Below are 27960 nucleotides of genomic sequence, written 5' to 3' on the forward strand. Positions count from 1 at the left end.
TAGTCACCTCCCTTAACTCATATTTTTTTCAGCGTGGTGGGCGCTATGTCCTGAAAAATGGAGATAAAAAGGTTCTGCCAGGTAATGTTTTCATCTGGCAGGAAATAGCAAAAATGCGTTCCTTCACAGGAAAGCTAGTGAGGCACAAAACTATGTCCCTAGGCAATTGATCCCTGCAGGGCCCCAGGGCTCGGTGGGCACGCTCAAGACTCACTTCAGGAGTGGCCTCCGCACCTTCAGCGGGGTCTTCCCTTCCATTTTGCAAAAGAAAAGTACAAATTTGAGCTGCTACCTGTTTAGCATCAGCAAAGTCTGGAGTTTCAGGGACTCCTCTAATCCGTAAATTATTCCTTCTACTTCTGTTTTCCAAATTCTCAATTTTTTCTTGAAGAGCTTTTAAGTCGTTGGTTGCTGCATCTTGTCGAGTCACCAGTGTATTAATCGCGTCTCCGTGTCCGTCAATTCGGTTTTCTGCATCGTCCACGCGGTTGCCCATGGCTGCCATGTCTTCTCTTAGTTCCGCCACTGACGCCATGATGTCCGCTTTGTATTGTTTTAAGTCACCCCGTAACTCCATAAACCATCGGTGGGCCTCCTCCCACGTGAGTAATAAAGCAGTGTTCGTTGTCTCTGAGTTCTCTGGCGCAGTTGCATGCTCCCCCGGTTCATCTGTTTCAGCTTGTTCCAGGCCCCTGCCTTCGGTGCCATCTTGTCCACCCTCCGGTGATGCTTTCCCATAGGAGAACTGTCGAAGATCGGTAGTTTTCCTTTTGGTGGTCATGTCAAGAATCAAGGCTGAGTATCCTGAGTTCTTAGGAGCAGTTTCGCTAAAGGATCGGGTGTTGATCAGCTATATTTGGGGGTTTTGAAGCCCATGGGGAGAGGAGCCGAGCTGCTGCACGTCCACTCATATTGGTTGCAAACCACGCCCCCAGGATAATTTTTTCTTTTAAAAAGAAAAATCTGACTTCTGGTTATGCGCCGCTACTGAGAAGTCGCATGTAGGAGAGCTCTGCTTAGAATTCCCTAACAACTTCTGCTGTTTTCTGACTGAGAAGTTATTCACTCCAAGATCAGTTATGCTACAGTCTTGGTTTGTCAGTGAAATCTGCTAGATAGGCAAAAGATAAATCGAAGACCTCAGAAGGTAATATGGCAGCTGAGCTACAGAAAACCATTACTGACCTAAAAGAAGATCCAGTCCAAGATATTTCTAAGCTGGTCTCTGCAAATCTTGAAGATTGTTTATCCAAATTACAGTCATCCTTGGATGAAATTAAAGAAAATATGGAGAAATATACTGAATCTCTTGCAGATCTTGAAAATCGGGTGTCCGCACAGGAAATCACAATGGATCAGCTTGTATTGCAGATGGCCAAAATGAAAAAAGATAATGCAATTTTACATGAATGGTTGGAAGATCAGGAAAATTGAGCTAGATGTAACAATCTAAGGATTATCGATTTGCCAGAATGTGTCAAAGAGGAAGAGCTTATGCAGCTTGTACAAGTCTGGCTTCCTGAAGCGTTGGGACTTTCAATGGTAACTGAGCCAATGATAGTGGAATAAATTCATAGAATTGGCCCTATGAGAGAACATATGCAACACCCTAGACCAGTCATCATATGCATACTTAATTTTTCAGACAAAGTCAAGATAATGCAAGTTTTTAAAAAACGAAAAGGAGTTTTGGAATACAAAGGTCTGAAACTGATTCTTTTTAATGACTTTTCTCAAAAGTATCAGAGGCTCACCAGCAAATGTTGCCTAGGTGTTCGGATTTACATTGGCGAAGTCTTTGGTTCTCATTTATCTTCCTGGCTACTATTAAAGTTTTTAAAGGCAATGAAATTGTAATTTTGAAAACAAAAGATCCATACCTGATACTATATTCTTGTTCATTATATTCATAACTACCTAAACTGGAAAGTTTGATCTATGTCGCACTTTCAATGATATGATCATCATGGCTATGCCAAAGATGGAGAGTATGCCTGCTTTTATGTTTTATCTTTCCTTTGTTTTGTTTCCTTCGCCAAGAGGTTTTCAGTGAATTTGTTGCTGAAATACATACTTGAAGTTTATGGTTTTTTCATGGTGCCTAAAGAGGTTTCATTTGGTACAAATGGCTAACTCTGAGATTGAACAAATGAATTTAAGACATGGAAGGATTGCTTGTTAAACCAAAGAATAGCTGTTTACAGTTTTTTTTTCCTCAGGCGATGATTGTATTGTCTTTTATGTAAAACTTTTGACATTGTTGCCAAATTGTTAGAATTAAGATGATTATTTCCTTTATTATTTTTATTAACACACACAATAGTGTGGTTTGTTACCGAATCTTAGAAATTTGCCTTTCTTCTTTTTTTGAAAACACTTCAACATTGATCTTTTAAATTAATAGGGGACAATTTTGTATTTGTCCTCACCAGGTGCATCTTCCCAATAAGAAGAGGAATCAGTGGAAGAAGATGCAGATGCTTGGAACGTATTTGGGTTTATTATGGTTTTTGTATCGGCTGTATTATCTTTGTTTATTGGATGTGTGTGGAATGAAAGATGTGTGTGTGTGTGTGTGTGTACACTCAGTGGCTGTTGATGCTTCTGTTCGGTTAAGTTTTCGTCTATGCCTTTATTGGGTTTCTTGGTACTGTATTAAAGGAGCTTCATATTTTCAAGATGTCTTAAGGGAGTGTTTATGCTGGGGAACACTCTCTTTCCTTGAAGATTACATTTTTTGTTTTCAAGTGGTAGAGAGCCCTGCTCTTGGCTACAATCGCTTCATTATTATTTATGGATTCTCTAAAGATTAGCTCCTTGAATGTTGATGGAGTTCATTCCCCAATAATATGGAAAAAGATTTTAACCTTTTTTAAACAATCTGTCTCCCATATTGTATTTTTACAAGAAACACTGTTAACTTTGAAAGAACACTGTGGGGCGAATTTTCATTACGCGTGTTAACCCCGAAAACCTGCTCCTGTGCGCGCCGAGCCTATTTTGCATAGGCTCGGTGACACGCGCAAGCCCTGGGACGTGCGTATGTCCCGGGGCTTTGAAAAAGGGGCGGGGCGGAGGCGGGGAGTTCCAGGGGCAGAGTGGAGCCGGAGCCTCCAGGCACAGTGGCCATTTGCTGCTGTGCCCGGGATCGCGGGCCAGCCGTTGGCCAGCGCGCACAATCTACGCCTGCTCAGGGGCAGGCGCAACTTATAGGACAAAGGGGGGGAAAGGTGGGGGGGCGGAAGGAAAGTTCCCTCGGAGTGGCCTTGGAGGGAACGGAGGAAGGCTGTGCAGCTCTGCGCGCGCAGGTTGCACAATTGTGCAACCCCTTGCATGCGCCGACCCTGGATTTTATAACATGCGCGCAGCTGCTCACGCATGTTATAAAATCGGGTGTAGAATTTAAAATCTGGCCCAATGAATTTAAAGGAGATTGGGTGGGTCAATGTATCTCTGCTTCTTTCTCAGCTGGCCAAAGAGGGGTATTGATTCTCATTCATAAAAATCTTTCTTTTCAATTGAGAAAGTGGCTTCAGATGTTAATGGTTGGTATGTTATTGCTGCTAGTTCTTTTTATAACAAGAAATATCTTCTGGGAAGTATCCATGCTCCAATCAAACGAATGGGAACTATAATCAAATTATAATTATAGCCTAAATGAAGGTGTCAGTAAGCCTGACGTTATGTTTCTTACCGAAACCAACCGGTCTTCTCGATCATTCACCTTCACAATTTTTTAATGCACTATTGAATTTTTTTTAGAATTTTCAAAAATTATATTTTTATAAAACTTAAGATATAGACCATAGACCAGAGCAGTGGTTGTCAACCTTTTTCCCATCGTGACATACCTGACAGGCCACGCTCACATGTGTGACACACTGCTCATTACAATTCACAGCGGAAATAAAAAGTAAAGGTCCGGTAATTATTTTATTGTTTAAAATGACACAAGGAAAAGATACATATTCTGTCTGAACAGAAATTTCATAAATAGTAAACATCCCACACCAAAACAGCACCAATTTCCAGCACTTAAACAGTAACCACCTTACCTAAGAAAAGGCAACACTGAAATATTACATCAGGCCTTAAGTCACCAAGACATCTCCTATTAGGAAAATGGACCAAGTCAGGCTGCTATAGAGTCCTACACAGAAACTACGCCAGCAGAAAACCTCACCTAAATCACATGTGCTGACCCTCACCTAACAAAGAATAAAGAGACCAAAACACATAACTAGAAGCATGCAAAAAAACTAAATTGGAAACTGCAACAAGCCAGAGTCTCTGTATGCAGTGCAACAAAGGAAAAAAAGAAACATCACCCATCCTTATAAAACAAATTAAGAAATATAAAATCAGTAGCAGTAAAACCATACTAACAAAAAGAACAGATTATTTCGAAACAGCTGATGAGTGGAATATCCAATAATTAAAAACTCATATATAAAATTTCTAGATACCAATAAAATATTTCAAAATAGCAGACACAAAGACCAAGTAATGAAAAATAAGGATACAAAATTTTTTTTGCTCTGCATACCTGGAAACGTTTGATATCCAGGTGTCCTGAGATTGTTTTGAATTAGCTGGAGGAGGGGTGGTTTGCTTGGAACTTTCTCCTCTCTCTGTCACATACCAGCGCTCTCTCTCACACTGGCTCTCAATTACACATCTATACACACATGCTCTCAGACACTCACATATACACATGCTTTTTCTCTCACTTATATAGGCTCTTAATTACACATTTAAACACATGCTGTCTATCTTTTCACGCTTACACACACAGGCTTTCAATCACAAACATACATGCTGTCTTTTTCTTACACACAGACTCTCAATCACATGCTTACAAACATGCTCTCTCTCTCTCTCTCTCTCATTTATACACAGGCTCTCAATCTCATACTCACATGCTCCCTCACCTAAACCAGCTCTCAATCACACACAGACACACATGCTGTCTTTCTCTTACTTTCACACAGGCTCTCAATCACATACTCACATGCTCCCTCACCTAAACCAGCTCTCAATCACACACAGACACACATGCTCTCTCAATATAGGCTCGGCGCGCTCAGGGCCGGATTTTTAAAGGGTTACGCGCATAAGGTACGTGCGTAACCCTTTTATTTATTTATTTATTTATTTACAAACTTTTCTATACCGTTGCTAAGTTAAATACCGTCGCAATGGTTTACATGTAGGCACATATTTAATGTAGGTAAAAGTGTACAATAGTACATTCTAACAGGTGCCGTCAAAGGTTCAGTTACAATATATCATTAGACATAGTCATTTAGCGAAGTAGTTCATGACCAGCGTAAGTCCCAGGGCTTTCTTGGGGTGGGCGTGTCTGGGGGTGTGACGCGGTCGGCGCGTCACCTGGAGGCGGTGCCACGGGCGTGGTTTCAGCCTGGGGACATTCCGGGGGCGTGGCCGCGGCCTACGGACCAGCCCCTGGACCGGAACATGGCGCGCGGCAGCCGGCCCGGCGCGCGCAAAGTTACGCCTGCTTTGAGCAGGCGTAACTTGTGTGACAAAGGTAGGGGGGGTTTAGATAGGGCCGGGGGGGGGGGGTTAGGTAGGGGAAGGGAGGGGAAGGTGGGGGGAGGGAATGGGCAGTGCGCGCAGGGCTCGGTGCGCGCAAGTTGCACAAATGTGCACCCCTTTGTGCGTGCCAACCCCGGATTTTATAAGATACACGCGGCTACGCGCGTATCTTATAAAATCCGGCGTACTTTGTTTTAAAATGTACCCCACAGGCTCTTGATCATATATACATATGATCTCCCTCACCACAAAGGATCTCAATCATACACACATACTCTTTCACACAAACAGGTTTTCAATCAGAAACTTACACATACAGGTTCCCAATCGTAAACTTACATTCATGCTCTCTCTCTCACAGGCAGGCTCTCAATCACAGACATACTCTCATTCACATATATGCTGTCTCAAACACACACAGGATCTCAAACACACATGCTTGCTTGATCATTCACTCTCTTTCCCCCCCCCGGAACTAGCGGCAGCAGCAGCCTCCTCCCAACCCTAACCTCCTTCATTTTCAGCCCTCGCTGAGGAGGAGTCCCATCGGCTGCGGGGGTTGACGCTCTTCTTCATTTTCCTCCGAGCCGTGCTGCACATTTTTCAGACCGTGCCTCTCTTCTGTTCTTCGGGCCAATTCTGACCACACTAGCATGGTCTCTTCTTCCCGCACACGTACCCGATGCTCCCCACTTCCTCTTCCAGGGCGGCGGGAAAAAGAGACCATGCCGATGCCGCTGACTCCAGCTGTCCTTATTTATTTATTTATTTATTTATTTATTATTTATTTAACATCTCTTTTATACCGATATCCGTTCGCACATCGCATCGGTTTACAATAAACAAAAACTTTTGGGCGGGGCCCTTACATGTAACAGATAACTTAGTGAACTAGGAAAAAGGAAAAATACAATTAACTTTTGGGAGGAGCCCTTACATATAACAAACATCAATGGGTAGATGCAATGCAATAGAACTGTAACTATAACTATATACATGAGAGTGCACGGTATAAAATCAGCGGACATAATGCTGTCCTGCCACGTTCCGCCCGGGCTGACAGCATTTTAAGCCCGGGCGGAGGAGGACCGGGGAGCAGCTGGGTCAGCGGGGGACCGGGAAGTGTGTCGACACACCTGCGTGTTCTTGGCAACACATTGGTGTGTCGCGACACACTGGTTGAGAACCACTGGTCCAGAGAATATATTCCAAAATCAAACTTTGAAAAGCATTGAATAGCTTTTATTATAAAATAATTATTATTGAAAAAATATAATTTTATTATAAAATACAATTTTTGAAAAATTCTAAAAAAATTCAATAATGCATTAAAAAATTGTGAAGATAAATGATCAAGAAGACCAGTTGGTTTCGGTAAGAAACTTAACATCAGGCTTGCTGACACCTTCATTTAGGCTATAATTATAATTTGATTATAGTTCCCATTCGTTTGATTGGTTATCTCCCCACTTGGGTAACTATTTGACCCCATTGATATTGATTTTGTGTGGCAAGTATCTATGCTCCTAATATAATAGTCATGCCTTTTTTTCTGATTTAGTAACAATAGCCAGTCAATTTCCAGAACGCGCTTTGATTTATCAATGCTGTTTTAGATCCCAAAGAAGACGCTAAAAGGTAGTTTTTAAAAATGCCACGTTTGCGCCCATTAACATGCACATCTCGCCACATACAAAAGTATGTGCTATTTTATAACCTATGCGTATAGGTTATAAAATACTCTCCACGCATGCATGTCTGCAGCTGTACACAAATACATACGCGTACCACTTTGCTACTGCTCCTTGTAAGGCACAGGAGTATGGTGAACATCATGGGAGAGGAGGGGGAGAGATAGAGAGAGACTCTGTAGAGACCAATATGTAACTTTACTATTTATAGCACTGTAAGAGGGAGCACTTTTAACCTGGGGTGAGGTTGGGGGGTGGGGGGTTTACCTATATAATAGGAGGTATGAACAGCAAAGTTGACATCATTGAAGATTTTCTGCTGTTTGAATCGATGAAAGGTACAAGAGGAGTTCACACGTACAATGCACTCTCTCCCTAGCTTCAAACAAGTTAGGTAAAGAGTGCATAGTACAAATCAACTCCTCTTGTACCTAATCCAGTTGTTTCGTTGCCTATTATGCAGATTTTTCAGGATTTTGGTTCCTTTACAGGCTTGTCTATTAATTATAATAAATCAGAGACATTAACTCTGTCCCCATCTACTAGAGAATCTTGGCCAGGAAATTTTCCTTTGCGATGGGTCACTTCCAGTTTTACATATCTGGGCCTTAAATTTTCATCTAATTATCAGGATGTATATCGGCTGAATATAATCCCTGTACTTGAATCATTTCAGGTAACCTTGCAGTCTTGGATGGAGTTCCCATTATTGCAATTTGGTAAAGCTGCTTTGTTTAAAATGGTTCTTTTTCCAGAACTGCTTTACAAATTTCAAATCTTGCCATATTGGCTCCAGAAGGAGGATATACAATGTTTATAGTCCTTAGTGGTGGGTTTCCGATAGCAGAACAAAGCCATACATATTAGCTATCAAACATTACAACAGAAATGTACTTTTGGTGGAATCTGGAATTTGTGGGCTGGGTGCTCTAAGTCCGCTTATCCTTATTTATTTGCTTGCGTCGTTCTCTTTCTTGAAGGCTTGTGTGAAAAGCCAGGTTTTGAGGTGTGTTTTGAAAAGTTTATGATTTCTCTGAAGTCTTAGATCAAGGGGCATTGTGTTCCATAATATGGGACCTGCCAGGGACAGTGCGCGTTGACTAACCTTGCTGTTTTCACAGAAGGAATGGTTAATAGGGCTTTGTTTGCCGATCTTAAATTTCTATGTGGAACGTGTACTCGAAGTGCTGTGTTCAGCCATTCTGCTTTTTCATCATGGATTAGCTTATGTATTGTGCAAAGAGCTTTGAACTTCACTCTTTGTTCTATGGGTAGCCATATAATTCGGTCAGTGTATCTGTGATGTGATCTTTTCTACTTTTTCCAGTGAGAATTCTAGCTGCGGAGTTTTGTAATATTTGCAGTGGTCTTATCATAGTATAGGGCAGGGGTCAGGAACCTTTTTGGCTGAGAGAGCCATAAATGCCACATATTTTAAAATGTAATTCCATGAGAGCCATACAATATGTTTAAAACTAAATACAAGTAAATGTGTGCATTTTATGTAAGATCACACTTTTAAAGTACAATAAGTCTTTGAAAATATTACACCAGGCCTTAAGACACCAATACATCTCCTATTAGGAAACGGACCAAGTCAGGCTGCTATAGAGTCCTACACAGAAACTACATGCCAGCAGAAAACCTCACCTGAATCACGTGCTGTCCCTCACCTAACATAGAATAAAGAGACCAAAACGCATAACAAAAAGCATGCAGAAAAAACTGAATTGGAAACTGCAACAAGCCAGAGTCTCTGTATGCAGTGTAACAAAGGAAAAAAGAAACATCACCCATCCTTATAAAACAAATCAAGAAATATAAAATCATCAGCAGTAAAACTGTACTAACAAAGAGAACATATTTCGAAACAGCTGATGAGTGGAATATCCAATAAAAACTCATATAAAACATTTCCAGATACCAACAAAATATTTCAAAATAGCAGACACAAAGACCCAGTAATGAAAAATAATAAGGATACATAAATTTTTTTGCTCTGCATACCTGGGAACATTTGATATCCAGGTGTCCTGAGATTGTTCTGAATTAGCAGGAGGTGGGGTGGTTTGCTTGGAACTTTCTCCTCTCTCAGTCACATACCAGCGCTCTCTCTCACACTGGCTCTCAATGACACACCTATACACACATGCTCTCAGTACTCACATATACACATGTTTTTTCTCTCTCACTTATATAGGCTCTTAATTACACATTTACACACATGCTGTCTATCTTTTCACGCTTACACACACACACAGGCTTTCAATCACATAAATACATGCTGTCTTTTTCTCTCACACACAGACTCTCATTCACATGCTTACAAACATGTCCTCTCTTTCTCTCATTTACACACAGGCTCTCAATCACATACTCACATGCTCCCTCACCTAAATCAGCTCTCAATCACACACAGACACACATGGTCTCTCTCTCTGTCATTTAAACACAGGCTCTCAATCACATACTCACATGCTCCATCACCTAAACCAGCTCTCAATCACACACAGACACACATGATCTCTCTCTTACTTATACACACAGGCTCTTAATCATACATACACATGATTTCTCTCACACACAAAGGATCTCAATCATACACACATACTCTTTCACACAAACAGGTTTTCAATCACAAACTTACACATACAGGTTCCCAATGGTAAACTTACATTCATGCTCTCTCTCTCTCATGGGCAGGCTATCAATCACAGACATACTCTCTTTCACATGTACAGGCTCTCAATCATTCACATACATGCAATCTCTCACTCACTCATCACACACACACACACACACAGGCGCCTCCCCCCGCGGCCCGGAAGAGGAAAGTGGAGAGTATCGGGTGCCTGCGTGGCCTCTTCCCCGAAGAAAAGAAGACTGCAAGCGGCGGCTCGGAGGAAAATGAAGAGCTTCAACCGCGGCCAATGGGACTCCGCCTCCGCGAGGGCTGAAAATGAAGAGGTTAGCGTTGGGAGGAGGCTGCTGCTGCCGCGAGTTCCTGGGGTGGGGGTGGAGGAGAGAGAGAGTGAATGAGCGAGCAAACACACATGCTTGCCTCGCTCATTCACTCTCTCTCTCTCCCCTACCCCCACCCCAGGAACTCGCGGCAGCAGCAGCCTCCTCCCAACGCTAACCTCTTCATTTTCAGCCCTCGCGGAGGCGGAGTCCCATTGGCCGCGGTTGAAGCTCTTCATTTTCCTCCGAGCCGCGCTGCAGTCTTCTTTTCTTCGGGCCGATGCCGAGCGCACTAGCGTGGCCTCTTCTTGCCGCGCACCGCACCCGATACTCTCCACTTCCTTTTCCGGGCCGCGGGCGGGGGCCGGAAGAAGAGAGCACGCCGGGTGCCGCTGACTCCAGCTGTCCTGCCGCGTTCCGCCCGGTGCTGACAGCATTTTAAGCCCGGGCGGAGGAGGACCGGGGAGCAGCTGGGGTCAGCGGGAAAGTGTGGCGACACTTGTCTGCGAGCCAGATGCAGCCCTCAAAGAGCCATATCTGGCTCGCGAGCCATGGGTTCCCGACCCCTGGTATAGGGTAAACCAAGTAGTAAAGCATTACAGTAATCGGTGCTTGCAAATATCAGTGATTGGAGCACTGTGCGAAAGTTTGGTAGCGAGAGTAATGGCTTAAGTTTTCTGAGTATCATGAGTTTAGCATACCCTTCTTTAACCTTTAGTGTTATGTGCTGTTTGAGGTTTAGCTCTGTGTCGATTATTACTCCGAGGTTGCGTATCTTGTTGGCTAATTCAATTTTTTGGTTACTGTTAAGAATTATTGGAGTTTGTGTGATATTCTGCTCTTTCTTCTAAGTGTATGAATTCAGTTTTATTGATGTTAATTATCAGCTCCATTTGGTTGAGTAGTTGTTTATAATGTCTAGATACATAATGGCTAAACTTATTGTTTTTTCAATAGTGTCCTCTATTGGTAGGATTAATTGAAATGTCATCGGCGTAAACATAGTGTGTAAGATTCCTAGTCCTGCAAGGAGATGCATAGTGGAAGTAGATATACGTTAAAAAGAGTAGCTGAGAGTGCTGACCCTTGTGGAACTCTTGTTTTTAGGGTAAATTTTTCAGATAGGAGGGAAAGAGGAGGAAGAAAAGTAGGAATAGGAATAGGGACAGGAGTAGAGATAGGGAGGTGGGAGGGGATAAGAGGAGGTGGGAGGGGAGCTAGGCAGATGAGTGTGGTGGGAAGAGGATGGCAGGGTAGGGCTAGACAGTGAGGGGGGGGGAGAGTTGGGAGGACAGGTGCAGAAGGAGGGGTGGGGAGGAAGGAAGGGGCGTGGAAAGAGAACGAGGAAAGTGATACCTCTCTGGAAGTGGAAGTGGCAACCTGATCCTCCGGAAGCCAGGCAGCTGGTCGGTCGCATGATCATTCCTACAAGTTCAGTGTCGAGGATGAGCTGCTCATTGCTGCGGTCTTTGAAAATTACAACCAGCTGTTTGGAAACTGGGCAGGTACCAGCTAAACTGGGACCTATAGTCAACCTGAATATTGGAATTAGCTGGTTAACTTAGCTAGCTAACTCAAGTCCTCCCAGTTATGCCCCTGGACCGTCTCTAATTTATCCAGCTAAATTCTGGCATTTTTACTTATTAGCCGGCTAGAATTTAGACGAATAAGGGCTGAATATAGCTAGGTAAGGCATTTAGATGGATAACTATTACATTATCCATCTAAATGGCTTTTGAGTATGGACCTCTATTTCTTTATTTGATGATAGTGTCTCGTATTAGTACCTTGGGGTAATTGCCCCATACATTATTTTTGGATCTATATTGGAATGCCAAATACTCATTGTTGCCACAGTGTCATTATTGAATCCAGCATGTGACCATTTAGTACAGTACATTCTAATCCAGTAATTTCTCTCTTGTTTTCTAGTTCTGTCACTGGACAACCTAATCCAGGTCTCAATGTTTCTGAATAACACAGTAATCTACTTCCAGTTAGAAGTGAGAACAAAAGGAGAGCATACTTGGCCTACCTACAAAATAAGTAAATCAATAATCATAGAAAGTCAAGCTGCTATTTAAATGGATGTTTAATTTCCAATGCTTTGTGTACAGACAGCACAGTCTGTGCTTTCTGTGTGTAACAGATGCTCTTGGGTGCCATGGTTACAGTATGTGACTTTTGTTCTTTCTGCTTTTGGTTGGACATGGCTCTGCGAAAATGCGGATCATGCTCGGATCTAAGGAGAACAGGGAAGGATTAAGATCAACGGCACTGACCTCCACTGGGCTACTGTGCTATGAGCCCTTCCTTTGCAACTACCTGCTTTTATTTATTTATTTTAAACCTTTTTTAATATCCCCCTCCCAGTTCATTTACCTTTGTCATTCCATTGGCAATTTTTGGTTAGGGCCCAAGTACCAGGGCTCCTTCTCAAACCCTGCAGTCATGGGCCTAAATTCAGCCCTTGATTATTGCCATCGCTCAATACTGAGACACCCCCCCCCCCCCTCCTTTCCTCTTACCCAGTGGCTATGAACAAGACAGGATTGATATCATTATGCCTGTCATTAGGAGCCTTAAAAGTTCTTTAAACTACTGCTAAGAATATTAACAAAGACGAAATGACTACCTAAAGGTTATTGCCTTTATTACTTACAGGATCATTCATCAAGCCACTTTAGGGTCTCAGCGTGCGATAACCCAGGATCTAATTCACGATAAATGTGATGTTTTCACACCGCGCATTAGTATGAAAAAATGATAAGTAAGCAAAATCATCTAGAAAATTATGCAAATGAGGGATTTCTACTGGTTTTTGCGGAAAAATAACGCATAACATTGCTGGATTTAATGTCTGAAATAACACCACCTATTTGATTTGCAGTAGCCTGGAAAAAAAAAGTTTTATCACGTGTCCGAGACCATTATTGCAGATAGCGGAAATTGTCACGCACGATATAAAGAGGCTTCGGAGAGACACACCTACACAGTCTTGGTGGGCCAATAGAAACACCTTTTCTTACTTGCCCCATCTTCCTAAAGCTACATTGTTACAGGGAAGTGTACTAGTAGTGAGATACTGGCAGCTTCAGGCTGCTCAACAACAGGCAAGGGAGGTTCAGACACCTCCTAGAGAAGTACCTGCACCAGAGCCAGACCTGCAAGCCCTGCCGGTGGAGCGTGCTGGCCCACATCTGGGCTTGCCAAACAGGAGGACACGCAGGCAGTACAGGGAGCGCATCTTTCATCCCTGCACCACTTTGCTGGGTATGCCTGAGCAATGTCTAGATCATAGTTTATTTTATGATGAAAATAACAGCATCCACATGTGACATCAGAAAAAGTTCACCTCCTAGAACCTGAGGCAAAGCTGTGTTAGAAGCTATTAACCTAACCTGACATATCACAGGGAGCCATTGGGAAATCTTGGTATGTCAGGGCGCAGCAAGAACCTTTTCCTGTCCAGCTCAGGTGAGTTATAGGGTCCTGCTTATGTAGGTACATACAAAATATGCTGAGTAGTTTGTTTGTTCTGCTAGCTAGTATCCATTACAGTCCTTTATCCTAGATGTGGCCAGCCTTAAAGCACATAGGCTGAGGACTCCAGGGGAAACATGCTATCAGATTAGTCATCTTCTAGGCAGGGGTGTGACCTTTCAGGTCTTTCCCCACTTGGCTGCCATGACTTGTGGCCAACATAGCAGAGTTGCTGTCCTATAGAATGTGTCTCCTGTGGTGTAAGTGCATTATAGACTCTCGGGCGGATTTTAAATGCCCTGCGCGCGTAAATCTGGCCGGATTTACGCGCGCAGGGCCCTCGTGCTGGCACGCCTATTTTGCATAGGCCGCCGGTGCGCGCAGAGCCCCGGGACGCGCGTAAGTCCCGGGCTTTCTAAAAGGGGCGTTGTCAGGGGCGCGTCTAAAATGATGCGGCGTTTCGGGGGCGTGGCTCGGCGTTGCGGGGCGGGGCCGGGGCATGGCACCAGTCCGAGGGCATGGTCGAGGCCTCCGGACTAGCCCCGCGTCGGGTGATCGCGCGCCAGCAGCCCGCTGGCGCGCGTAGATTTATGTCTGCTTTTAGCAGGCGTAAATCGTGGAACAAAGGTAAAGGGGGGTTGGGTTTAGATAGGGCCGGGGGGGGTGGGTTAGGTAGGGGAAGGGAGGGGAGAAGGAAAGGAGGGGAAGTTGGGGGGAGGGCGAAGGAAAGTTCCCTCGGAGGCCGCTCCGAATCTGAGCGGCCCTCGGAGGGAACAGACAGCGCGTGCTGGGCTCGGCGCGCGCATGTTGCACAAATGTGCACCCCCCTTGCGCGCGCCGACCTCGGATTTTATAAGATACGCGGGGCTACGCGTATCTTATAAAATCCAGCATACTTTTGTTCGCGCCTGCTGCGCGAACAAAAGTACGCGATCGCGCAAATTTAGAAAATCTACCCCTATGTGGATACTGAGACCAAGGCAGGTGTGCTGATAGACAATCATCAGCTCTGTGTATAGCATGAAGGCAAGAGAAGGTGTTGTCAGCTGGTCACCTCATGAGCCAACAAGAGTCTTTCTGAAGCCTGCCACTGTACAAAAAGTATAGTCTAACTGCTCCCTGAGGTATCATGTGGTAGGCATGCTGTCTATATATATATATATATATTCTATATATATATTTAGAGTGCCTTATTTCCAACCCAATGCACTTCCAGTATAGCCTTGTTAAATTTACAACGTTATTCCTCTGTCTCCGGCACATTTCTGTTTCCAAGTTCACATAACGTTGTTTTATTGTAACTTTCTTCCTCTTCAATATTATTGTTACAACCCCCCTGTCCTTGTGAACTGATATGATATGATGTATCAGCAAGGGCGCGAACCTCGGGGGCGTCCCCCTGGATGACGTCAATCCACTTCCAATATAAAAGGTCTCAGTATTCGCTAACGAAACGAGTTAGCAAGGGATTGCTTCGGCTTTACTCCCAAGCTACTCTGCCTCCTCGGACTTACCAGGGGCACCGCCTCCTCGGGAGCCTCGCTCTCTTTTCTTTATTTCAGATTGCAGATAGGAACCGGTATTCGCTCTTCACGGGCCCATGTTCCTGAACACTCTGAAGATTCTCTACTGCTGGAAGCTATCGCAGATACAGACATTTGTGAGTTACCATCACTCTCTCATTCCCTGGAACCAAGTACTCGCACCTCGAGGGCCTAACCCTTTCCTGCTACTGAGCTTCCTTAAGACCTTATGTGAGTTTGTCATCCATGTCTGGCTATGAACACAGCATACCCTGTCTACTCACCATCTATAGTTTCTCTACAGCTCAGCAACCCTGGGATCGCAGTTCCAGTACCTGAGGGACTTCAGCCCTGCCGGGCATATCACCTCACTACTGCCATCTCGGGTGGTTCTACTAACCTGTCTGTCTCCATACCCAAGCCTAGCCGGTGGTCCCTCTCAGGATATCCTCCTGGGGGCGCAGTCATCTGCCATCGGCCCAAGGATCCACCTATCTACATTCCTCTACAGCTGGGTGCCCTCTCCAAGCACTCCGCTGGTAACAGATTGCTATACCTTCCCCATCAGGAGCCTTCAGCAACAGATTCATAACAGATTGCAATTCCCTTGATGGTTGGTTGTTAATGATTAATTGCATCAGTAGCATGGGATCTTCTTAGTGTTTGGGTAATTACCAGGTTCTTGTGGCCTGGTTTGGCCTCTGCTGGAAACAGGATGCTGGGCTTGATGGACCCTTGGTATGACCCAGCATGGCAATTTCTTATGTTCACTTTAGTAGTCTATCCATGGAGCTTCAATGGTCAGAGGAGGCAGCAGAGTTTGAGAGACCATCAAAAACCATCAAAAACATCCCATAAACATTTGAAATTGGGAAAGCCAAGGAAACCACTAGGATCATTTTTTTTTCCCAAAAGATTTATTATGCAGTAAATCAAGGCTATAAATAAACTAAACTAAATTAGTGAGTTGTTATAGCTCCATAATACGGAACTGAGAAATCCCAGGAAAAGAAGAGAGGATCCATGGATAAAGGAATGCAAGAATAAAGACAGACTGGGAAGACTCTGCGATACTGCAACAGGAGTTGACAGATTTGATGGGCCTGGGGATCCTGATCTGTTGCCATTTTTCTGTGTCTATTGTTATGTTAACTACTCCCTCTAGAGGAGCTGAGCATATCAGATTGCTAACTCTTCCTTCCACAGGAGGATATTCATTACAGATTGCTAACTCCTCCCTTCTTGAGGAGTAGAGCATAACAGATTGCTAACTTCTCCTTCTGCAGGAGGCAGTTCCATAACAGATTGCTAACTCCTCCTTCCACAGGAGCCGATTCAAAACAGTGGCACTCTGGCATGCAAGGTCATGTGGATCCCAAACCTTTAAACTTGTGAACCCTTAAGACAAAAATCACACAATGAAAAGATACAACCGGAAAGTGAAATTTCAAATTATGTGATCACTTTATTAAATAACATTTATAGTCACCAGAATCAAAGCAAGTCAACATGTTTGATAATCACATTCTGCAAGGACAAGCTATCAAATAGCTCATGACATTGTAACAGAAATGACCAGCACATTTATTGCAGACATGTACATACATTGTTACAAATGGCAACATGACACATACAGTATTATGATCTTATACTCTTCAAAATCATGATTACTGCAAAGAACCTAGAAAGCAGAAGTGGCAACCCAATAACTACAGTATAGTTCTAATGTTAGAGCTGATGCCAGCATAACTATGTGATGGCAAGAGAAGACCTAGACAATCCATGTTGAAAGAGTGCACTCAAAGGGAACAGCTTTAGAGCCGCAGTAGCAAATTTCAAGTAGCAGGCAGCAGGAACAGGACTAGAGAAGGCAGCATGAAGGCAGGAGCCCCAGGAGATTAGACCACCAGCATGGAGGCAGCAGAATGAGATGAGAAGAGACAGCAGCAGGACCATGACTTGAGACCACATCTAGGAGGCAGGACTACATGCAGAGCATAGAGGAGGTCATTGCAAGTAAGCAGCAGGACAACACAGGCAGACAGTAGACCATCCACATCAGCAAGCCAGCACAGGAATTCTGTAGACAGGATGGGCCCAGCAGTCTTCTTACAACTAATCAGCAAAGGAACTCTGTAGAGAGGACGGACCCAGCAGTTTTCTTCCAGATAGCTGGCATAGGAACTCTGTAGAGAGGACAGGTCCAGCAGTCTTCTTCCATCTAGCCAGCACAGGAACTCTGTAGCGAGGATGGGCCTGGCTTGTTTGGAACTGGCATCTTTGAGTTGGCACCAGGCTGCTTCATAGGTCTTTTCCTCCCTGGGGCATTTTGGTGGCTGAGGGTAGTATCTCCTGTGCTGGCCTACCCCGGCTCCACCCTGAGAGCTGGGAACTGCTTCTTGGAGTTCACTCCTGCGAAGTGGGTGATGGCATGGGTGCTGGCTGTGGCAAATTATGTATGAGTTGCAGGACTGTATGTTACGAGCGCGCGCGGGGCGCGGTCGTCGTAAGCGGGGTGGTGGTGAGCCCTTGGGCCACGGCAGGACTCAAGGAGGAGCCCCAAGCCCCACCGTGGGAGGTGAGCTGAGCAGGCATGGTGAGCGAGGCAGGCAGGAACAGAAGCAAGGAGTCCGACCCTCAGCCGGACCTGCATGCCCATGGTAGCCAACACGGGGAAGTTGACTAATGAACGGTCCTCCGACTGTTCCCGGCCCTTTCGGACCTGCCGCAGGGAACGGCAATGGGCAGCAGGCCGGACAGAGGCGAGGGCAGACAGAGTCCTTAAACAGAAGACATCAGACGGGGCAGAAGCAGGCTGAAGCAAGACGGAGACATCAGGACAAGGGCTGAAGCGAGACACAGGAAAGATCCAGGCGAGCAGGAACTCCGATGCTGGGATACTCACATCCGAAGCCCCCTCGGCTGGCAGAAGCTCAAGAGCCCGTGGGACGAATCCCTCCTGTTGGCCACTCCAGGGCCCAACAGGACAGAAGGCTCAGGAACCAGACGAGGACGTAGGTCAAGGCAGAGACAGGAAGACATCCGGGCAAGGGCTGAAGCAGACACTGTAGACAAGGCTGGACGGAAACATGGCACTGTCCATCAGGGCGCCCTACACAGCCAGCACAGCTAGACTGGTCACGGACCACCCCGTCCCAGACGCGCCCTACACAGCCCAGGAAGGCTGGTCGCGGACCACGCTGAGGAAAGGAGGGTGCAGGGAAACTCCAGGCCGAACAGGAACTCCGATGCTGGGATACTCACATCCGAAGCCCTTACGGCTGGCAGGAACAGGAACAGACATCTAGGCAGAGACACTGGACAGGGATCCATCAAAGCATATGTGATCACGGAAGACCTGGATCAGCAAGGATACAGACAACTGTAGGACCTGATCCGAAGGCCCCTTTGAAAGTGAACAGAAAGTCCTTAAATACTGGAGGTAGAAGGCAACTCCCTGGGAGGAGCTTGCCAGGACCGCCCCACCGCTGGTCCTATAAGTCAGGTGGAGAGCTGCGGGCCAGCCCCTAGGAGAAGGGCGTCGCCAAACAGGAAGTCCAAACGCTGGCAAGCAAGCCTCAGGCACAGCTAGGCCTCCCAGGCCCTGGAACTGTGTCTGCTAGGCCTCCAGTCCTGTAGTGCTGTCTCTCTTGGGCCTCCAGCCCTGTAGTGCTGTCTCTCTTGGGCCTCCAGCCCTGCTGCTACTCCTGAGCCCTGCTGCTGCTGCTGCTGCCTGCTGGTTCCAGCTACTGCTGCTTCCTGCTTCCAGCCTCCTGCTTGCTTTTTCGGCCACGTGTGTCCTAGTGGCCTCTTGTTTTGTCACCCCTCCTACCTTCCCTTCCTTTGTCCCATGCTAGTAGTCTCCGGCGCCCTCGCAAGGGGGCGCTGGGGTGCAATGGATTCTCCTTCCCTTTCTTTAGTTGTCTGTTTCTCCCTGTTTCTTTAGGGGGCGGGGCGGCCTTTGGCCCTCCCCTCCTTCCCACAATAGATTGCAAGCAAGCCACAGGCACAGCTAGGCCTCTCAGGCCCTGGAGCAAGTCCCGGATGGAACACAGGTGAGGCCCAGGCTTCAGAGCGGCCTCCGGAGGAAGGTAAGAGACCTCCTGTAGCGCAGCAACAGGGGGGATCGCAACACTGTAGTTGTTAAATTGTTTATTGATATAGAGATGGTGGTTAGCCCTTGTGTAAGGGCTGCTGTCTGCTGCTGCACTGACTGGGTGTGGGCGACCTGAGTCCTCTTCAAGTAGACCATCTCTGTCTGTATATGGTGCAGGTGCAGCCCATGCCTCCTCTCAATGTGTTCAAGTGTTTTCTGGATTGTATGATCCAGTGCTGCTGGTGCTGCAGGCACTGGGGTTGGTGCTGGCTGAGGCGCTGTCTGTGGCCCCAATTCTGGCATGTCCGAGCTGGTGGGCTAGCTGGTGGCTCTCTGGTGCATCCCACTGGTCACATGGCATGCTGGAGGCAGGTGGCAAGGGGTGAGCCAAAGGGATGCAGTAACTAGTGCTGTTCTGGTGACTGCTGCTGCTGCTCCTCCTCTTCCTCACTCAGCTGGGACTGAGCATCCAGTTGAAAGAGTGCGCTGAGACCTGGGGCTACACTGCTGGCCCCTGGGGCTTCACGGCTGGACCAGGGGTTTCCTGGGTGAGAGCTGTGGAAACAAAGAAGACATAAGTATTAAGGGTAAGAACTGCACATATACTGTTTGGCATAAGATGTGACTTTGCATCATTCAATGTGAACATCCTATGCCAAAAAATGTGAACATCTGTAGCAGACTTGACATTTACAGGTAATATGAACTTACTGGCTCCAGTTCGTGTTGTGTTCAGAGCCTCATCTATCCTCGTGAATACATCTGGTCCCAGCCGTTGAATCAGGCGCTCCTCCATTGGCATCAGGACTATTGGGCAAGGGGCTCCTCCTCCCATCTGCCGTACATATTTGTTCAGGCTTGCCACTGTGTGTTTCAACTATGCCTTGATGTCCCGGTAGCAGTGGGCCACCCGCTCTCCAGTCGTCTTGATTCCACTGTGCCAGGATACAGCCTGAGTGATAGTATACCATATCTGGCCCTTGGATGCCCTGGATGTCTTCACTTTAAAAATTATTCATAATAATTACATCATGAAGGCACAGCTCACGAGAATGATTTTTAAAGAAAAATTATATGTGCTTTAGAATTTTGAAACCTCACGTTGGACAAAAAGAGAATTCCCCCCAAGGTCCCTGAAGCAGGCAGACAACTGCCGAAACACGGCCGATGTTGGGAAGGAGGTCCCGACCTCATAGAAGCGGCAGGAATCCATTGGGATCAACAAAACTGATAAGTACTCATAACAAAGCGGGAACGCTTAGGGGAGGGTCGGGGCATCCGCCAGGGAGAGGACACTAAGCACATGGAAATAAAATAAAATAAAAATTGCAAAATAATAAAGGATTTGAAGAAAAAACACGGGAGCTATTCAATGAGACAAACACAAAGGGGTTGTCCCAAACATAGCAACCGCAGATCACCACACATCAGGGAGTTCCCTTGATGGTTGGTTGTTAATGATTAATTGCATCAGTAGCATGGGATCTTCTTGGTGTTTGGGTAATTGCCAGGTTCTTGTGGCCTGGTTTGGCCTCTGTTGGAATCAGGATGCTGGGCTTGATGGACCCTTGGTCTGACCCAGCATGGCAATTTCTTAGGTTCACTTTAGTAGTCTATTCATGGAGCTTCAATGGTCAGAGGAGGCAGCAGAGTTTGAGAGACCATCAAAAACATCCCATAAACATTTGAAATTGGGAAAGCCAAGGAAACCACCAGGATCATTTTTTTTTTCCAAAAGATTTATTATGCAGTAAATCAAGGCTATAAATAAACTAAACTAAATTAGTGAGTTGTTATAGCTCCATAATACAGAACTGAGAAAACCCAGGAAAAGAAGAGAGGATCCATGGATAAAAGAATGCAAGAATAAAGACAGACTGGGAAGACTCTGCGATACTGCAACAGGAGTTGGCAGATTCGATGGGCCTGGGGATCCTGATCTGTTGCCATTTTTCTGTCTCTCTCTGAAATACAAATTATTAATAAGATGACCAAGCTTAGAGCCCTGATGAGCTTAACATTTACATTCTCCATATTCTAAGTCATTTAAGACTGATTTGCAGACAATCTGATTTCCTTTGATGTCATAGTTTTGGGTCTTGTTTTCTCTCCTCTTAGCCACATTTCCTTCACAGATATGGTGGGTCACAGATCCTTGATTAACGTCTTTTATGAGAATAAAAAGGAAACTGACTATGATAAGACTTACTAATTTTTTCCAATCCCTTTACTAGACATAATCAAGGTTTGAACTTCTATGTCCCCTTAAAGTGCTTTTTGCAATAGTGCCACAAAAAGACTTAACCAGAGAGCCTTTGTTCACCTTTAAGAGGAGTTTTTCTGTATTTCTTTCCTCTGAATTAGTATTGTTTCAATTTTATTTTCAGTTTTCAAGTAATTTCCTCTTCAGGTCAGGTGCCCCTGGCTGGCTTTGTGCTTTCTATATCCTGCATGTCTTATATACACACTATGCCCCACTACAGAATAGGCACAGTACAGGCAATGGCAATGCAAACTCCCCTCATCACACTGCCCAATTATAGAACAGGACCGCAAGGGAAGCAACAGGGAAAGTTTCCCCCTCCCCCTACACTGCCCCACCTTAGAACAGGAGCAGCACAAACAGGGGAATCTTCCCTCATACACACACACACACACACACACAGCCACATCCCAGAACAGGCAGTGGTAATACAGGCTTTCCTCACACACATGATGCCCAACACAAAATAGGTGCAAACGTCCTCTTGTTGCCCTAAAAATCTATCTCAACCCTAAGTTGAGTATAATTCAGTTTCCAAGCCTTTTCAATTCATAGCCTCCCTGATGAGACTGTCAACCAGGGTACCAATTAGTGCCAACCTTTGATGGAGGATGACGGTTATGTAGACACCTGACCACTGGGACACTGGACTGAGACCACCAACTAACTTCACATAGGTCATTAAATGCCTTTTATATAGTAATTACTTTCAGCCACTATCAACCTGAACCAGAAAGGAACCAGTCATCCTACAGGGAACAGGCTCTGTAAATCCACTCAGCCATCAAATCTTCCTGAATCTCAGTAAATCTGGAAATTCTATATACTCCTCCATCCTTTATTAATCCACAATTGATTTATCTGTGAGTGGACATAATAAAGCTAGAAGGTTTCTGACCGCCATGTAAGAGAAAGAATTTTGTTATTACACAGAAAGATAGATTCCAACATTTCTCAATTAAATTAGTCAGTACACGAATAAGGATATAGCTTGGCTGCTTTAAATCCTACTTCCCTTCTTCTATGGCATAAATATATTTTATCAGCACAATAACTTCTCTCAGCATAGTCACACATAGTAAAATGAATATCCTGGTTTGAACTACATAGCAGATGATGGCGGAAAAAGCGCAATTAGTCCCATTCAGTCTGCCCAATTATTGCTGTCTGCATTGCAAAGATAAATCCCAGCTACCAGTCAATGAAGCTATTACAAGATGTTTGTGTTTATTGAATATACCGTTCTTCTATACATAAAGCGGTTTCTAATAAAATAATATCAAACAACATAATGCATTACAAATCCAGTAAAATAAACAAATCCCTAACATATAAAATACTGAAACACAATACAAATCATAATATAAACTGTATAATAAAATATAAAATCAATATATCACAAAATGAAAAAAAGCATCTGAATATTTATTGATCCCAACCATACTTTATATGTTAACATAAAAGAGAAGAACCAAATATAATTAGGTCTTCCTAAATACTCGCCGAAATAGCCAAATTTTGACAAGTTTTCACAGCTTTTCTAAATTTCACATAATTTGCTTCAATACATGTGATAAAGTATTCCACAACTAAAACAAATGCACCTAGTTCCTTCCAATCTTATTTCACTAGAACAGGGGTGGGCAATTCTGGTCCTTGAGGGCCACAATTGGCCAGGTTTTCAAGATATCCCTAATGAATATGTATACAACATATTTACATACAATTGAGTAAGTTGGCATGCAAATCCATCTCATGCATATTCATTGGGGATATCCTGAAAAGCTGACCGGTTGGTGGCCCTTGAGGTCCAAATCGCCCACCCCTGCACTAGAAATATGAACCCTCAAAAAAAATCTCAATATGTAGAGTTCAATGTTCTCACTGTCTTGTAAGATATTAACTGATCAGCAAGGCTGCCATCTATACCAGCGATTCTCAACTGGTATGCTGCGACATACCAGTGCGTCGCCAAGTACTGGTAGGTGTGTTGCGGCTCCCAGTGTCCTACTGCCCTGGTTGTACTTCCCTCCTCCCTTTTTCCTGCCCCCACAGGCAAATGGGAAGCCTCCTCCCTCTTCCTTCCCCTGCGGGCCAATTGGAAGCCTCCTCCCTTCTTCCTGCCAGTGAGAATAGGAAGAGGGAGGAAGCCTCCGATTGGCTGGAGGGACAGGAAGAAGGGGGCATACAGGTGAGGCGCTTGCATGTAGGATCTCCGGGCCAGGCCTCCCAGTCCTTCCCCCTGGCTCAACATGTTGCTCGGGTGGGTCACTAAAGCGCACTTTTCTTTCTCTCTCTCTCTCTCTCCATGTGCAGATGGAGAAGGCCTACCAGAAGCAGCCCACCATCTTCCAGAACAAGAAGCGGGTGCTGCTGGGCAAGGGTGGCAAGGAGAAGCTGCCATGTTACTACAAGAACATTGGCTTGGGCATCAAGACCCCCTGTGAGGCCATCGACAGCACCTACATTGATAAGAAATGCCGGTTCACTGGTAACATGTCCATCTGAGGCCATATCCTTTCAGGTGTGGTGCCCAAGATGAAGATACACGAGAACTATTGTCATCCGTAGAGACTACCTGCATTATATCTGCAAGTAAAACCACTTTGACAAGCGCCACATGAACATGTCTGTGCACCTTTCCCCCTGCTTCAGAGATGTCTAAATTGGCAATATTGTCACAGCTGGTGATTGCCGTCCCCTGAGCAAAACAGTTTATTTCAATGTCATGAAGGTGACCAAAGCTGCTGGCACCAAGAAACTGTTCCAGAAGATCTAAAGAGATGCATTTTCCAGCCTAAATAAATGCAACATAATCCTCCCCCCACCAAAAAAAATCCTATAGCCCACAGTTTCAGGGACACACTGGTCAGAGAGGTGACTGGTGTATGGGAAGAAGAGAGCCTGGTCAGGGAGGTTACTGGTGTATGTGAGACACATAGACTGGTCATGGGGTCGAGTAGAGATATGTGTGTATGTGGGCCGGGTCGGGTAGAGGTATGTGTGTATGTGTATGTGTGTATTTAAAAAGGGCTCCAGGGGCAATCCGGGAAACTACAGACCGGTTAGCCTGACTTCAGTGGCAGGAAAAATAGTGGAAAGTTTCTAAACATCAAAATCACAGAACATATAGAAAGACATGGTTTAATGGAACAAAGTCAGCATGGCTTTACCCAAGGCAAGTCTTGCCTCACAAATCTGCTTCACTTTTTTGAAGGAGTTAATAAACATGTGGATAAAGGTGAACCGGTAGATGTAGTGTACTTGGATTTTCAGAAGGCGTTTGACAAAGTTCCTCATGAGAGGCTTCTAGAAAAAGTAAAAAGTCATGGGATATGTGGCAATTAGGGATGTGAATCGTGTCCTCGATCGTCTTAACGATCGATTTCGGCTGGGAGGGGGAGGGAATCGTATTGTTGCCGTTTGGGGGGGTAAAATATCGTGAAAAATCGTTAAAAATCGTTAAAAATCGAAAAATCGAAAAACCGGCACATTAAAACCCCCTAAAACCCACCCCCGACCCTTTAAATTAAATCCCCCACCCTCCCGAACCCCCCCCCATATAACTTAAATAACCTGCGGGTCCAGCGGCGGTCCGGAACGGCAGCGGTCCGGAACGGGCTCCTGCTCCTGAATCTTGTCGTCTTCAGCCGGCGCCATTTTCCAAAATGGCGCCGAAAAATGGCGGCGGCCATAGACGAAAAAGATTGGACGGCAGGAGGTCCTTCCGGACCCCCGCTGGACTTTTGGCAAGTCTCGTGGGGGTCAGGAGGCCCCCCACAAGCTGGCCAAAAGTTCCTGGAGGTCCAGCGGGGGTCAGGGAGCGATTTCCCGCCGCGAATCGTTTTCGTACGGAAAATGGCGCCGGCAGGAGATCGACTGCAGGAGGTCGTTCAGCGAGGCGCCGGAACCCTCGCTGAACCCGCAGGTTATTTAAGTTATATGGGGGGGGTTCGGGAGGGTGGGGGATTTAATTTAAAGGGTCGGGGGTGGGTTTTAGGGGGTTTTTAGTGTGCCGGCTCACGATTCTAACGATTTATAACGATAAATCGTTAGAATCTGTATTGTATTGTGTTCCATAACGGTTTAAGACGATATTAAAATTATCGGACGATAATTTTAATCGTCCTAAAACGATTCACATCCCTGGTGGCAATGTCTTTTCGTGGATTACTGTTGCGACCGTCGTTGCCCGACGCCTTCACTCCGCCCTCCTTACCTCTTTGGCGACTCCCTCCGTGGTTGATGGAAGTTTGGCTGCTGTGGCGTCATCTTGCAGACCTTCTCCGGCGTCCCCGGACCGGCTAGACGCTGCCTTCCACCATATTCTCCCAAGGTCTAGGGGCGCATGCGTGGCGCGGCCCCGACTCAAGTACCAGCAGTGGCATGAACCTCAGGGGCGTCCCCCTGAGATGACGTCATCATCCTTGGATATTTAAAGGTCTTTCATTTCGTTAACTAATCGAGTTAGCAAAGGATAAGGTTTACCTAGCTGCCTCCAGGTATTGTTGCGGATGGGATTCGTTCTCTGCATACCTTGCTCCTCGGGGGCCTCGTGCTCTCTTTTACTTTTCAGGTCGCAGTCTGGAACCGGTACTCGCTCCTCGAGGGCCCACGTTCCCGGACTTGCTACTGAATATATAACTTCTGCCAGGAAGTCACCGCTGCCTACAACACCAGTGAGTTACCATCTCTCTCTCAGAGCTTTCTCTGGAACCAGGTACTCGCTCAAGGGCCTACTCCATTCCAGCTCCTGGGCTGTTCTAAGAGACGACCGTGTGAGTGTTACCATCAAGGTTCTGTTCCTGAACTCTGCATACTCTGCCTACTCACTATCTCACTTTCTTTACAGCTCAGCCTTCCTGGGATCGCTGTTCCAGTGCCTGAGGGACTACAGCCCAGCCGGGCTCTTCCAGCTCACTACTGCCATCTCTGGTGGTTCACAAAAGCTGTTTAATAAAAGAACTTGTATGTGTCTGTCTCCCAACTCTGAGCCTGACTGGTGGTCCCTCTCGGGATCTTCCCCCGGGGGCGTGGTCATCTGCCACCGGCCCAAGGATCCACCCACAACTATCACAAATAATAACAATTACAAACTAGCTAAAAGACAGGAAACAGAGAGTAGGATTAAATGGACAATTTTCTCAGTGGAAGGGAGTGGGAGCAGTGGAGTGCCTCAGGGATTTGTATTGTGACCCTTACTTTTCAATATTATTTATAAATGATCTGGAAAGAAATACAAGCTTTTCCAGGACCATGAGCATTTTTTTCCCCTCCAGCTAGCAAGAGCTCCTCTCCATCGCAAACCCCATGTTCTATACTACTACCTGACTCTGTATCTAATCTCTTGCTGCAGGACACATGTGACTTTTTCAGTTATACTTTTTATGATTTTGATGCTCAATGAGACCTGTTAGCTAATTTGTTTATGTTTTTCTTTTTTTCTTATGGTCATAAATTTTACAATGTTAATGTTAATTTTGAACTAGTTTACCCTGTTCCAAGTTCCGTAACCTTGTTCTATGTAATGCCTCTTGGCGAAATTTATGTTCTGTTTCAATGTAATCCAATGTGATCTGTATTTCATACAGGAACACCGGTATATAAAAATCTAAAAATAAATAAATAAATAATCAAATTTGCAGATGATACAAAATTGTTCAAAGTAGATAAACCACAAGCAGATTGTGATAAATTGCAGGAAGACCTTGAGAGACTGGAAAATTGGGCATCGAAATGGCAGATGAAATTTAATGTGGATAAGTGCAAGGTAATGCATATAGGGAAAAATAAGCCATGCTATAGTTATACAAGATTAAGTTCCATATTAGGCGCTACCACCCAAGAAAGAGATCTAGGCATCATAGTGGGTAACACATTGAAATCGTCGGTTCAGTGTGCTGCGGCAGTCAAAAAAGCAAACAGAATGTTGGGAATTATTAGAAAGGGAATGGTGAATAAAACGGAAAATGTCATGCTTCTGTATCACTCCATGGTGAGACCGCACCTTGAATACTGTGTACAATTCTGGTCACCGCCTCTCAAAAAAGATATAATTGCGATGGAGAAGGTACAGAGAAGGGTGACCAAAATGACAAGGGGAATAGAACAGCTCCCCTATGAGGAAAGACTAAAGAGGTTAGGACTTTTCAGCTTGGAGAAGAGACGGATGAGGGGGGATATGATAGAAGTGTTTAAAATCATGAGAGGTCTAGAACGGGTAGATATGAATCGTTTATTTACTCTTTCACATAATAGAATTCAATCGAGTCGAATACAAATGTTTGACGCTTATTCATAAACCATCTATGGCAATAATAACGAATGGCTAAATGCAGCTCTTCGCATCCACACACCCTCTCGCAATTTGAGGTCCTTAGGTAA

General features: G+C 45.2%; 1 protein-coding gene and 1 pseudogene across 4 annotated transcripts in view; one reads left to right on the forward strand and one right to left on the reverse strand.

The window, feature by feature from the left end:
• Nucleotides 1-27960, reverse strand: part of XXYLT1 (xyloside xylosyltransferase 1) — a 529386-nt gene that overhangs the window by 142226 nt on the left and 359200 nt on the right. The window lies entirely within an intron of this gene.
• On the forward strand, nucleotides 1153-24355 carry LOC115098989 (annotated as a pseudogene).

This window comes from Rhinatrema bivittatum, chromosome 9 (assembly GCF_901001135.1).
Source record: "Rhinatrema bivittatum chromosome 9, aRhiBiv1.1, whole genome shotgun sequence".
NCBI lineage: Eukaryota > Metazoa > Chordata > Amphibia > Gymnophiona > Rhinatrematidae > Rhinatrema > Rhinatrema bivittatum.